Source organism: Triticum dicoccoides, chromosome 5A (assembly GCF_002162155.2).
Source record: "Triticum dicoccoides isolate Atlit2015 ecotype Zavitan chromosome 5A, WEW_v2.0, whole genome shotgun sequence".
Classification (NCBI taxonomy): domain Eukaryota; kingdom Viridiplantae; phylum Streptophyta; class Magnoliopsida; order Poales; family Poaceae; genus Triticum; species Triticum dicoccoides.
The window spans coordinates 227,900,779-227,911,414 of record NC_041388.1 but is presented as its reverse complement, the minus strand read 5'-3'; positions in this window follow the sequence as shown (position 1 = coordinate 227,911,414).

Here is a 10,636-nt window from a genome sequence, read left to right as displayed (position 1 = left end):
TCCCTTGTCTCTGTTCTTGCAAATTGTAGGTAATTTAAATGTAGATTTTAGAATGTCGACATTGTAGAATGTAGGTTTTTTAATAGAATAATTTTTTTGACTATTTTAGGTGTTTTGAATAAAATAGATGTAAGAAAATTTAGGGTAGAACTAGGGTAGTAGAATTTTTAGCAAGTGTTTAATAGAACTAGTTTATTTATAGTGAGTGCTTAATAGAACTAGTTTATTTAGTAAGTGTTTAAAATAATTAGTAAGTAAATTAATAAACTAGTTGAACTACTTTATTTTTAGAATGAACTAGTTTTTTTCTATTTATAGTAAGTTTATATTTAGTAAGAACTAGTTGAATTAATAGAACTAGTTGAACATGTCATATTTGTTGTTATTTTTTTATTTTGAGCAATTATTTGGGATGTATTAGTGATAACTTATAGGGTTTTTGCTTTTGCAGAAATCAAGGAGCCCCTCCATCATCCCCGCTGTCGTCCCCGTCACCGACCCCCTCCGACCTCGAGGTGTGACCAGCCAAATCTCCATGTCAATATGAGTCCTATCAGATATATATGATGTAGATAAAAACATGTATATCATGTGTTTCTCAAATAGGATATGTGGTTGCCCAAGTGGCCAGTCATGTTCAGGTTACACCTCCGAGTGGCCTATATTTTGCCGGAGTGTTGATTAATTTTTGTTCCGGCAAATTTCAGGCGCTCGATATGTCCTTTTTTAGCAAAGTTCATGCCGGGTTTTTTCGTGAATTCTGGCATGACTTGTGCTAGAATATGTAGGAAATATTGAGTGGCCTGGATTTTCTCAAAAAATAATGATCTAATGTAGGTTTTTTAGTACATATATTCAATTGTACAAGTTTAATCTTTGAATTGTGAACATAGGAAATGTCATACTCAGATGACGAAAGTCTCCCGGGGGAGTGCAGCTGGTGACACGACGATCGAGGTCTGTGCGACAGGTGCCCTCACCTGGATGATGATTGGCGCTTCAGCATTAAGCTCGAGGAGACCTTCGACGTTGAAATGGTACGCAACAACGACAAGTGTTTTTTTCATAATTAAGCATGAATTCAACTATTTCAACGTCTAATTTTCATCTTTTACAATTCAAGTAGCTTATCCCATGCCATGCAAGACGCTATGTCTTGGAGAGGATGGGTTTTGAAGACCATGAAAATTTTGAAACAGAGAAAATACACCTAAGGACCCATCATGATATGGATTTTGAAGTAAATCTGTACAATTCTCAGAGCGTAACCCTTTTTGGTTGCAAAAATTGGGAAGCACTTTGCAAAATGTATGGTTTTTATGAGGGTATGATTGTCACCATGGATCTTGGTGATCCTGACATCGAGCAAAACAATATGGACATTTGGGTCCTTGTTGATACGCTTCCGATTCTACCGCTATGTGAGTTTCTCAAACATAGTTATTAACTAATTATATTGTTTATTTCAAAATAGTTGACAGCTTATTTCCATTGACAGCTTATTTTCATTCTTGAAAGAATGTGCGGAAGATGGTAGACAAAACCCACTACACCGATGGCTCCGAATTAACTTATAAGGAGAAAAATCATCTGATCGCATTTTGTAGTTTCTTTGAGAATTACAATACCTATTATCAAACTCCTCCAAATTATGGTGAATACGTGCCACTAGTGCACGTGTTGAACCACGATAACTTCTGCGGAGATACCCTGGTAAGATTTTTTACTATTACGACATCCATGCATCTTTTGCATACTTCTGAAACTAGTACATCATCTCTAACTACGAAGTTATTACTATGTTTTAATAGAAAATACCGATGGATTGTGTGCCTCATTTGATGTATTACAATGGTCGCCTTGAAGTTCTGAACATACAGCCAGGTCATCCTACGGATCTCACCTGTGCATATCGGATTTCTAGAACCGGTGAACACATGCTAATCAAAGAGTGGAAAAATGTTTGGACATTTGTAAGGAGGTTCTTGGAAGCAACATTAAGCGAAAGGCAAGAATTGGAGACAGGATAATCTGCATTCTCCATAATGGAGAACCAGGGGCTATCTTGTTTTTTGCTATTTTACCTTAAAGAATATAGTAGGTCCTAAGAGAATGTAGTAGGTCCTATGAGGTACAATATGTTTATTATGTGGTACAATGTGTTAGAGTTGATGATGAGGAGTAGTTGTGATTATGACTAGTGACCAACTTGTTATGTGATGTCTCATCGATCAAAACGATGATCATGAGGAGGTGTTATATGAAAATGATGTATTATGATGATAAGTTGTATAGAGGTGTATGAATACAACATGGAATAAAAAAGGAATAAAATACGAGATAATAGTAGTAGCGCGGGCTGAGAGAAGCGCTACTAGTAATTACCAGTAGCGCCGCGTCGAGAAAGCGCTACTACTAAGTCGGTGTAGCAGTAGCGTGGGTTAACCAACGCTACTGCTAACCTTTAGCTGTACCGCCGTACCAGTAGCGCTCCTGCTCGCGCTACTGATAGTCCTAAAACCCGCGCTGCTACTAGGCTTTTCCCTAGTAGTGCGGTATTGTTATTGTTGTTCTCTGTGCACCAAGGACAAAAGGGGAATTTCGCATGCTAAAGACTAGGTGGCAGAAATTTTAGAAGGAGGCGGGAGATTTTGCCGCCCGTGGGATCGTTCGTATCCAGTTTCAACTAATTTTGGACCGTGCTAGCGGGAAGGTCATGTGAGACTATGTACGTGGGGCACGCGTCAGTAGTTAATAACTGGTGTGAACTCCACCCCAGAAAGAAAGACAATAACTCGGGTTGATGCGCCGATAACTTGGACGTTCACACGGGCACGGCCAATCGTACGGGTGTAGAGGCGCGTTCACAAAAAGGGATCAAATGCTCAGCCTATGTATTTCTTGTGTAAATAGATAATTTAGTGCCATTGGTTATTTACTTTAAACAAAATGCATTGATGTGTTAGTGTAGAGGCGCACAAAAAGAAATGGATATTGTAGTCCCACAAAAGAAATGGATATTGTAGTCCGCTACTTAAAAGTGTTACCTCATATGATTACATAGCCTCCATTTCATAAATTGCATACCTGTTGAATTCATATATAAATATTACATATACTACTTCATAATAGAACCTTAAATCATCCAAGACTAATGAATTTGAATGCAAGAGTAACAATGGTGCATGTACAATGATAGCTACATTGGTTGTTTGAAGAAACATCACTGTAACTTTGGCATGCACAATTGAAAAGGTTTATTTAGATAGAAAAAATGTGATATGTGAGTGTCCAATCTTTATAGTGTTGAATCGATATTCACTACAAAAAAAGACAATTCCGTGATGTTACGTGTTTGTCACGGTAGGTCACGTTTTCTGTCATGCATGTACATCCATGACGATTTTATGACAAAATCAAGATAGTCATACCTGTGTTGTCGTAGAAGTGTTCCATGACATTACCAAAATTATCATCACGGAAGTGTCCACTTCCATGATGATAAATCGCGCGTCACAGAAGTGCTTTCGTCAAGGGTGAACGACACGTGGCATCCATCGTAATGGGTCACCATTAAACTATCGGGTCCAGTTTTGGATCCGATAACCCGTTAACAGCCCGGACCAATGGGAAATTTCCACGTGTAAAATTCTGATTGGCCGGAGGAAACACGTGTCAGCTCGTCAGTGGGTCAGATAGGCGCCTATGATATGTCGACACATGCGACGGCCCACCACCGGCCCATTTAGCTTCCAAAGGTCGGCCCATTTGACTTGGTCAAAAGTTAGCGGGCTGGCCCATGAAAAGCCTGTTAACGGTCTGTTCGCAAATAGTCCATTTTACGGCCCATTAGGGCCTACCCGAAATCGGCCCAACAACGTCATGTGGGCCGTCGAATATAATACCAGCCCGTTTTACTTTCGGCCCATGTATGGCCCATGACGTCTTTCGGCCCATATGAGGCCTTCGTCTCTTTAGGCCCTTTAAAGGCCCACGGTGACTCTAGCCCAGAATGAATAGTAAATTTCGGTGTACCCATTAACGGCCCATGATTCACATGGGCCGTTTCCGCCCGTGTTAGCTTTCGGCCTACTGACGGCCCATATGTTCTTGGGCTCCTTTCCAGCCCCCGATTAATTCAGACCCGTTACTGGCCTGTTCCCCTAATGGGCCAAATTTGGCCCGTGGCAAGAGTTGGCACATTCCTGGCTTGTTAACTCGTTGCGCCGTTTCCATCCCGTCCTATATTATGGCCCATTAATGACCCGTTATGCCTGTGACAGAATTAAACCTTTGCTGTTCTCCGTCCTTTTAACGGCCCGTTACCGTGCTGGGCCGATACCAATTACGCCCGTTTATGGCCCATGTAGACCCATTTATCCGACGGCCCGAGGCCCACCAATTCTACGGTCGTGTTGGAGGCCCATTTAAAGACATCCTGTAGGAGGCCCATGGATCCTATGGCCCGTAGCAGGGTCATGGTTACCACGGTCCGTATATGGCCCATGGTTGTTGCAACCACTAGCAAACCAGGGAAAATGAAGAATAGGAAATAAATAAGCCCGAAACTATCGCTATGCTATTAAGGCGATTGCACAGATTACATCCACTAGGCATCAAAGATCGCCACCAGTGCAAATATAGGGAACACCCTACACTATACAAAATTGGCTTGGGGTTTTCTTCAGTCGGTGGCTGCACGTTAAGAACAAATTTTGTATCGCAACAAAACAAATTACAACTATAAAACAAAAGGAAGGTTGGCAGAAAAGTTAACAGTCTGGCAGATAAATGCACCACCAGAAGTTCAGAAGCTCAGTTGATTTGACCTGACTGTTACGTTTTCATGTTGTATTGTCCGATGGAGCACCATAACGTTCGCCTTCATTTCTCCTAGGCTCCTGAACAACATAGCAAATGTCTGATAGCCTGGTTTCAAAACCATGCATATCTTGATGACATTTTTTCCATAGCTTGCTAAAAAGTTGAGTTTTTACATTAGTACCAGAACAGAAGATATTAAGGAGGCAGCAAAACCAAACAAAATAGCTTTGGTCTATATACATAACTTATTCTGGTGAACCCATGTAAAATATTAGTTGTATTTTACTACAAAGTACATAATAAAACCAGGTTCCAAACATATGACCATGTACCATGGCTAATGTATTGTCTATTTCTTCACATTGTATTGACAACTAAGGATAAAGAGACAAAGTTTATAACACGGTAAGCATAATATGACATCATTCATATCACAAAACAACTGAGAACAGACAAACAGGCAATTGCAACCTTGTGTGGGCAAGTCCAGCACAGAACTAGATTACAGGTCAAGATCAAAGGAACATCACTCCTCTCTTTTAAACATTGTAAGGTGCAATGATATGCTAAGACAATTGTGTATAAAACTGAAAAGAGTAATAGACATTGGCTGCAAACCATGTTGTTCAAGGCATGAGTCAGAGTAAGTAGTAGTTAAAAGGCATGAGGATTAAGGACTTACAACAACGGCTTTGACTGGTGTAGTCATGCCCTAAGTCTTACTGGTGTGACAGTCCTTGAAGATTTCCACATCATTTGGTTCAGGTACTTTTTGGTCCTTGCGGGCTTTCCTCTGCATTTGGAACAAGTCAATATAGATCTGATAATATGGTATAGTGAAAAGAGTGAAACAGCAGCTAATTACAAGATCCTCGGAGTGTGCAATATGGCTACGAGATCCTGTCATCTGTTGGAATTTCACTTTCGTACGGTTGACCTTGTTCTTTGAACAGTTCACCTACAAGAAGATAGATTTGTGTGGTAAATGCGTAAATAGGACTTCAACATGTGATTTGATCACACACACACACACACACACACACACACACACACACACACACACACACACACATATATATATATATATATATAATGTACCTAATACTTCGGATCGGACCAGTGTTTAACGAGGCCTCTCCAGTCTTCATCCAATATATTTTCCACTGGAGATGTTTGGGCAAGTTCACTGTTAGCCTTGCCTTCAAAGTGAATTTTCCTCAAGTTATACCGATATTGTCGCAGAGCAGACTTGAAAACATGGGTGCAAGCTTGTCTGGTTGCATCATCTTGGCTATCCAACTTGAACCTCATATGTTGAAAATTATGGGAGTCTCATTATCAGCAACCTAGAAAGTATTGTACAAAGCAAGACGATATTACTAGTTTCCATACATAACCATACTTACAGATAAATGGTCGAGGAAGGTGTTGAACTGGGTTTCGTCTTTGTCATTCTTGTACTGAATCCATGTTGGGAGGATACGTACATGACACCTAACAGCAACCGCTACCTCTGATACTAACTTGGCTGACTCTGTAGCATCACGTGGCCTTTTTAAAACCTCCTCAAATTGGATATTCATTCTTCCTCCTCTAGATTTAGTTAACCTATCTAGCATTATCCCTGATGTTTGTTTCCTCTTGCGCCTAGGTGCTAGTCCAACAACAAACATAGGAAGTGTTAGTGTACATCAAATTGTGAGACTACATATAAAGAAGCATGTAACGGTAACTTGGCTCCAGCAACTACCTTCTTGCTGTTGAAGCTCACAAAGTTCATCTGATCTTGCCAACTCATCTTGTGTCAAGAGTGCTTTAGAAGTAGTGTCAGGTGGCAAGGGAGCTCGGGAACGTGCTGCTAGCTGAGTTGACCAACGAGTAAATCGTGCAGCTGGTGGTACAGTGGAAGGTGTTGCAACAACTAGGGTTCTCTCTGCTTGTTTGGTGGCAGCTATTTTTTTCTGTTTGGTTTGTTCTGCAGCTCGTGTAGCACGGGATACCCCGTCGGTACAATTTTCCACTGGACTTTGACCTTCTATTGCACCATCAGTACCAGCTGAATCTGCAAGATTCTTAAACTTCCCTTTCCCTGTCGTTCTGTCTTGCTTCCTCTTTCTCTGTGCCATTTTAAGTCAAGCCGACAAGAAAAACAAATAACAATTTAGTTCTTCAGAACAAATTGATGCGTGATACAGACGAACTGAACTTTGATGTTAGACAACCACATGATAGGAGGATGTAATATGTACGAAAAATAGGATGGCATGAGATAACCAGAATTATGATGTGTAAACTAAGCAGAAGACATTTCACTAAATTAGAAACAATGCAATGGAAGGTAGACACCATATGAAATATGCTACAAATATCGCTCTGCCAGGTTAACAGTGTCTCCTCATAAATGTCGTTTAAACAAATGTGAAGCAGTACAAGAAATAAATCATATGCAAGATGCAAACAACATCACACTACCAAGTTAAAGGTCTCTCATCATTAGTGCCATTGCATATTCACAGCTTATGATGTGTAAACTAAGGAGAAGGCATTTCAACAAATTAGAAGTAATGAAAGCTAGACACCATATGAAAGATGCAACGAATATCACTCTACCAAGTTATAACAGCCTCGTCATAAGTGCCATTTCAACAAATTAGAAGTAGTACAAGCTAGAAAATAATGCGAGATGTAACCTATATCACACTCCCAAGTCAAAGGTGTCTTATGATAAGTGATTGTTGCAGGTTACACAACAGTAGTACTTTGATGTAAGAACATGGTGTGACAAACAGATATTGTATGTTCTAGAAACAGGAACACGTGTCTTATTCACAAGTATAATGTGTCAAGTAAGCAGATGAAATTCAACAAAATTATAAGCAATACAAGCTAGACATCATACATAACATGCAACCACATATAACAGTGCCAAGTTAGAGGGAGCACCTGTGATGGTGCACTAGGGGAGACGTGTTCATCATCAACACAGCTATGTTGAGTGTCTATGCATGTGTTGTCTTGGAAATCATCTTGGGGGGATGGAGGAGTAGAATCTATAGAGGCCCTCCGTTTGGAAGGAGCACCATCATCCGCTGCCTTGCTAACTTCCTTCCGCTTTATTGATTTTGAATTGTCAAGCAAAACCGACAAGAAAAAGCAATAAAATTCACTCTCCAGAACTCATTCGTGCATGATACTAACAATCACTACTTTGATGTAAGGCAAACACATGATTCCAGGATGGAATAATATGAAAAATAGGACGGCATGGCATATTCACAACTGTTTGTGTAAACTAAAGCGGAAACCATTTCAACAAATAAGAAGCAATGCAAGCTAGACACCACATGAAAGATGCAACCAATACGACTCTGCCAAGTTAAAAGCATCCCATCATAAATGGCATTTCAACAAATTAGAAGCAGCGCATGCTATAAATCATATGAAAGATGCAACTAATATCACACTGCATATACTAAAGGTGTCTCGTCATATTGATTTATGCGGGATACAAAAAAAACAATATTTTTATGTAAGGAAATGCTTAATAGACAGATGTACTATGTACTAAAAACAGGAAGGCATGTCACATTAACAGGTATAATGTATAAACTAAGCAGAATATCACATGCAATTTAACCAGATTGGAAGAATTACAATCTAGACACCATATGCAACATGCAACCACATATCACGTTGCCAAGTTAGAGCAAGCACCTGCGATGCTAGTGTAGGGGAAATGCGGTAATCAACTATAGAGCTACATTCACTATCTTCATCTAGCCTTGCTGTTTCTTGAGAATCATGTGGGGAGGCTGGCGCTGCAATCTTTAAATGAGGATATTTTCTCACAGTAGTCCACTTGCCTGACTGCCTCATCATAAATGATTGATGAGGGATACACAAGAACATTAGTTTGATAGAAGAACATGGTTAATAGATAGATTTACTATTATGTACCAAAAACAGGAAGGCATGTCATATTCAAAGGTATAGTGTGTAAGCTAAGCAGATGCAATTTAACCAAATTGGAAGCAATACAAGCTAGACATCTGGCTGGAGTGGTGAGCATGATCATCTAGGACCTGAGAGCCTGGTGGGAGGCGGGCTGCTTCACCACCATCGTGGATTTTTAGTTGGCTTCCAGGTGATGCATGTCTGTGCTGGGCTTGTCACTGGCTCGGCCAGTGCCCTGACTAGCCATTTGACTTTTGGTGCTCCGGGGATGGTGGTTCATGTAAAAAAATATCTTTCCTTACCTTAATAAAGACCGATTTTGGCCTTTAGAATACAAGCTAGACACCATACGCAACGTGCAACCACATATGAAACCGTGAAGTTAAAGCAGGCACATGGGATGGTGGTTCATTGGGAGCGAGGTCATCAACTCTAGAGCTACGTTTACCGTCTCCATCTGCTGACACTACAACCTTTAAATGGCAGAAATAAATCATATGCAAGATGGAGCAACTTATCTCTTTTATTTTCTACTTCTGTGAAGGCAGCAAAGTCTGAAATACCCTTGCATAAAAACACAATAGTGAGAGTATGCGTGAAGTGTGTGCAGAACTAGTGCACTGTAAAAGTAGCAGATAGCAGGTGGCTGAAAAATAAATGACGGGAGACATATGATAGCTCTACAACATTGCCTGGCAAACAAAATTAGATTCTACTCCTAATGATTTTGTAATATATGAGCATAGGAAATGCAGGTACTCCTCCAGCACACCACCACATGTGGTCCTATCAAGATAACAGTCGACTAAAAATAAATAGGTCAGTCGATTTTTTATGAACCGTCCGATCTATAAGGAGCAGGCAGATGGACTTCGTCTACCTCCCGCCAGTCACAGTTGACGATCTTTCTCGAACCACCAGCGACCACTGGCCCAGACCCCTGCCTCCGCCGCCCCGCCCTCCCCTCGACCTCACACCACCGTCGTGCCTGGCAGCGCCCCAGGCCATCCATTAATCCCGGCCGACCTCCAGATCGGGCGCCAGCAGCTCTAGGCCCCACACGCCCCTAAGATAAACACCGAGGTGCTGCTTCCCCAGCGTAATAGGCAGACTAGCGCCTGTTACGCCGGGGAATGCTTTCGTTAATTGGTAATCAACTGACCAGGAATTGAAATCTAGATGGACGACGGACCTCTATCTAAGGTGAAATAGTATATGAGGAGAAACCTTGTGCATCGCGAGTAACTAGGAACATCTAGTATCAAGAAGAAGCGGTCAACTAGTGTCTTCTGTGGGATGAATACCGTGCAAGCAGACACATAAGATTTGCACGAATAAGGGAAGAGGAGCACCATTTCCAGATTCCAGTGTGGTCGCCTCCACATGTTCTTCTTCTTTTTGCCAGGGAAACCGATGTTTTGGAGGAGGGTGCAGGCTTGGACGAACCCATGGCCAAATTGTTGATTGTGTTGTTGTGGCCGTATGTCGGCAGAGGGGAAGCAGATCCGAGGCGGCGAAGGACGGCGTAGCAGGAACAACTTCGGTGCGGTGGACGGTGGCGAAGTTGGAGCGGCAGTGGTGTGGCGCAGGACGGCGTGGTTGAACCAGCTTGGGCACGAACGGCTCGGCCTCTACTTCAACTACTAGCCTTGGAGGGCGTTGTGGTTGAGGTTGCGGTGGACGACGACGTCGGGGTATCGGCTCCGGCGTGATGAAGCAGGGCGGCGGTTGATGGATGGGATGGGGTGGCGGACGGAGGACGTCGAGGTTTCGCTATTGTTGGAGAGGTAGTTTTGGCGCCCACGGTGTACGAATGGGGAATCGTATGGGGGGAGCTAAGGGAGAACCATGTTTCGGT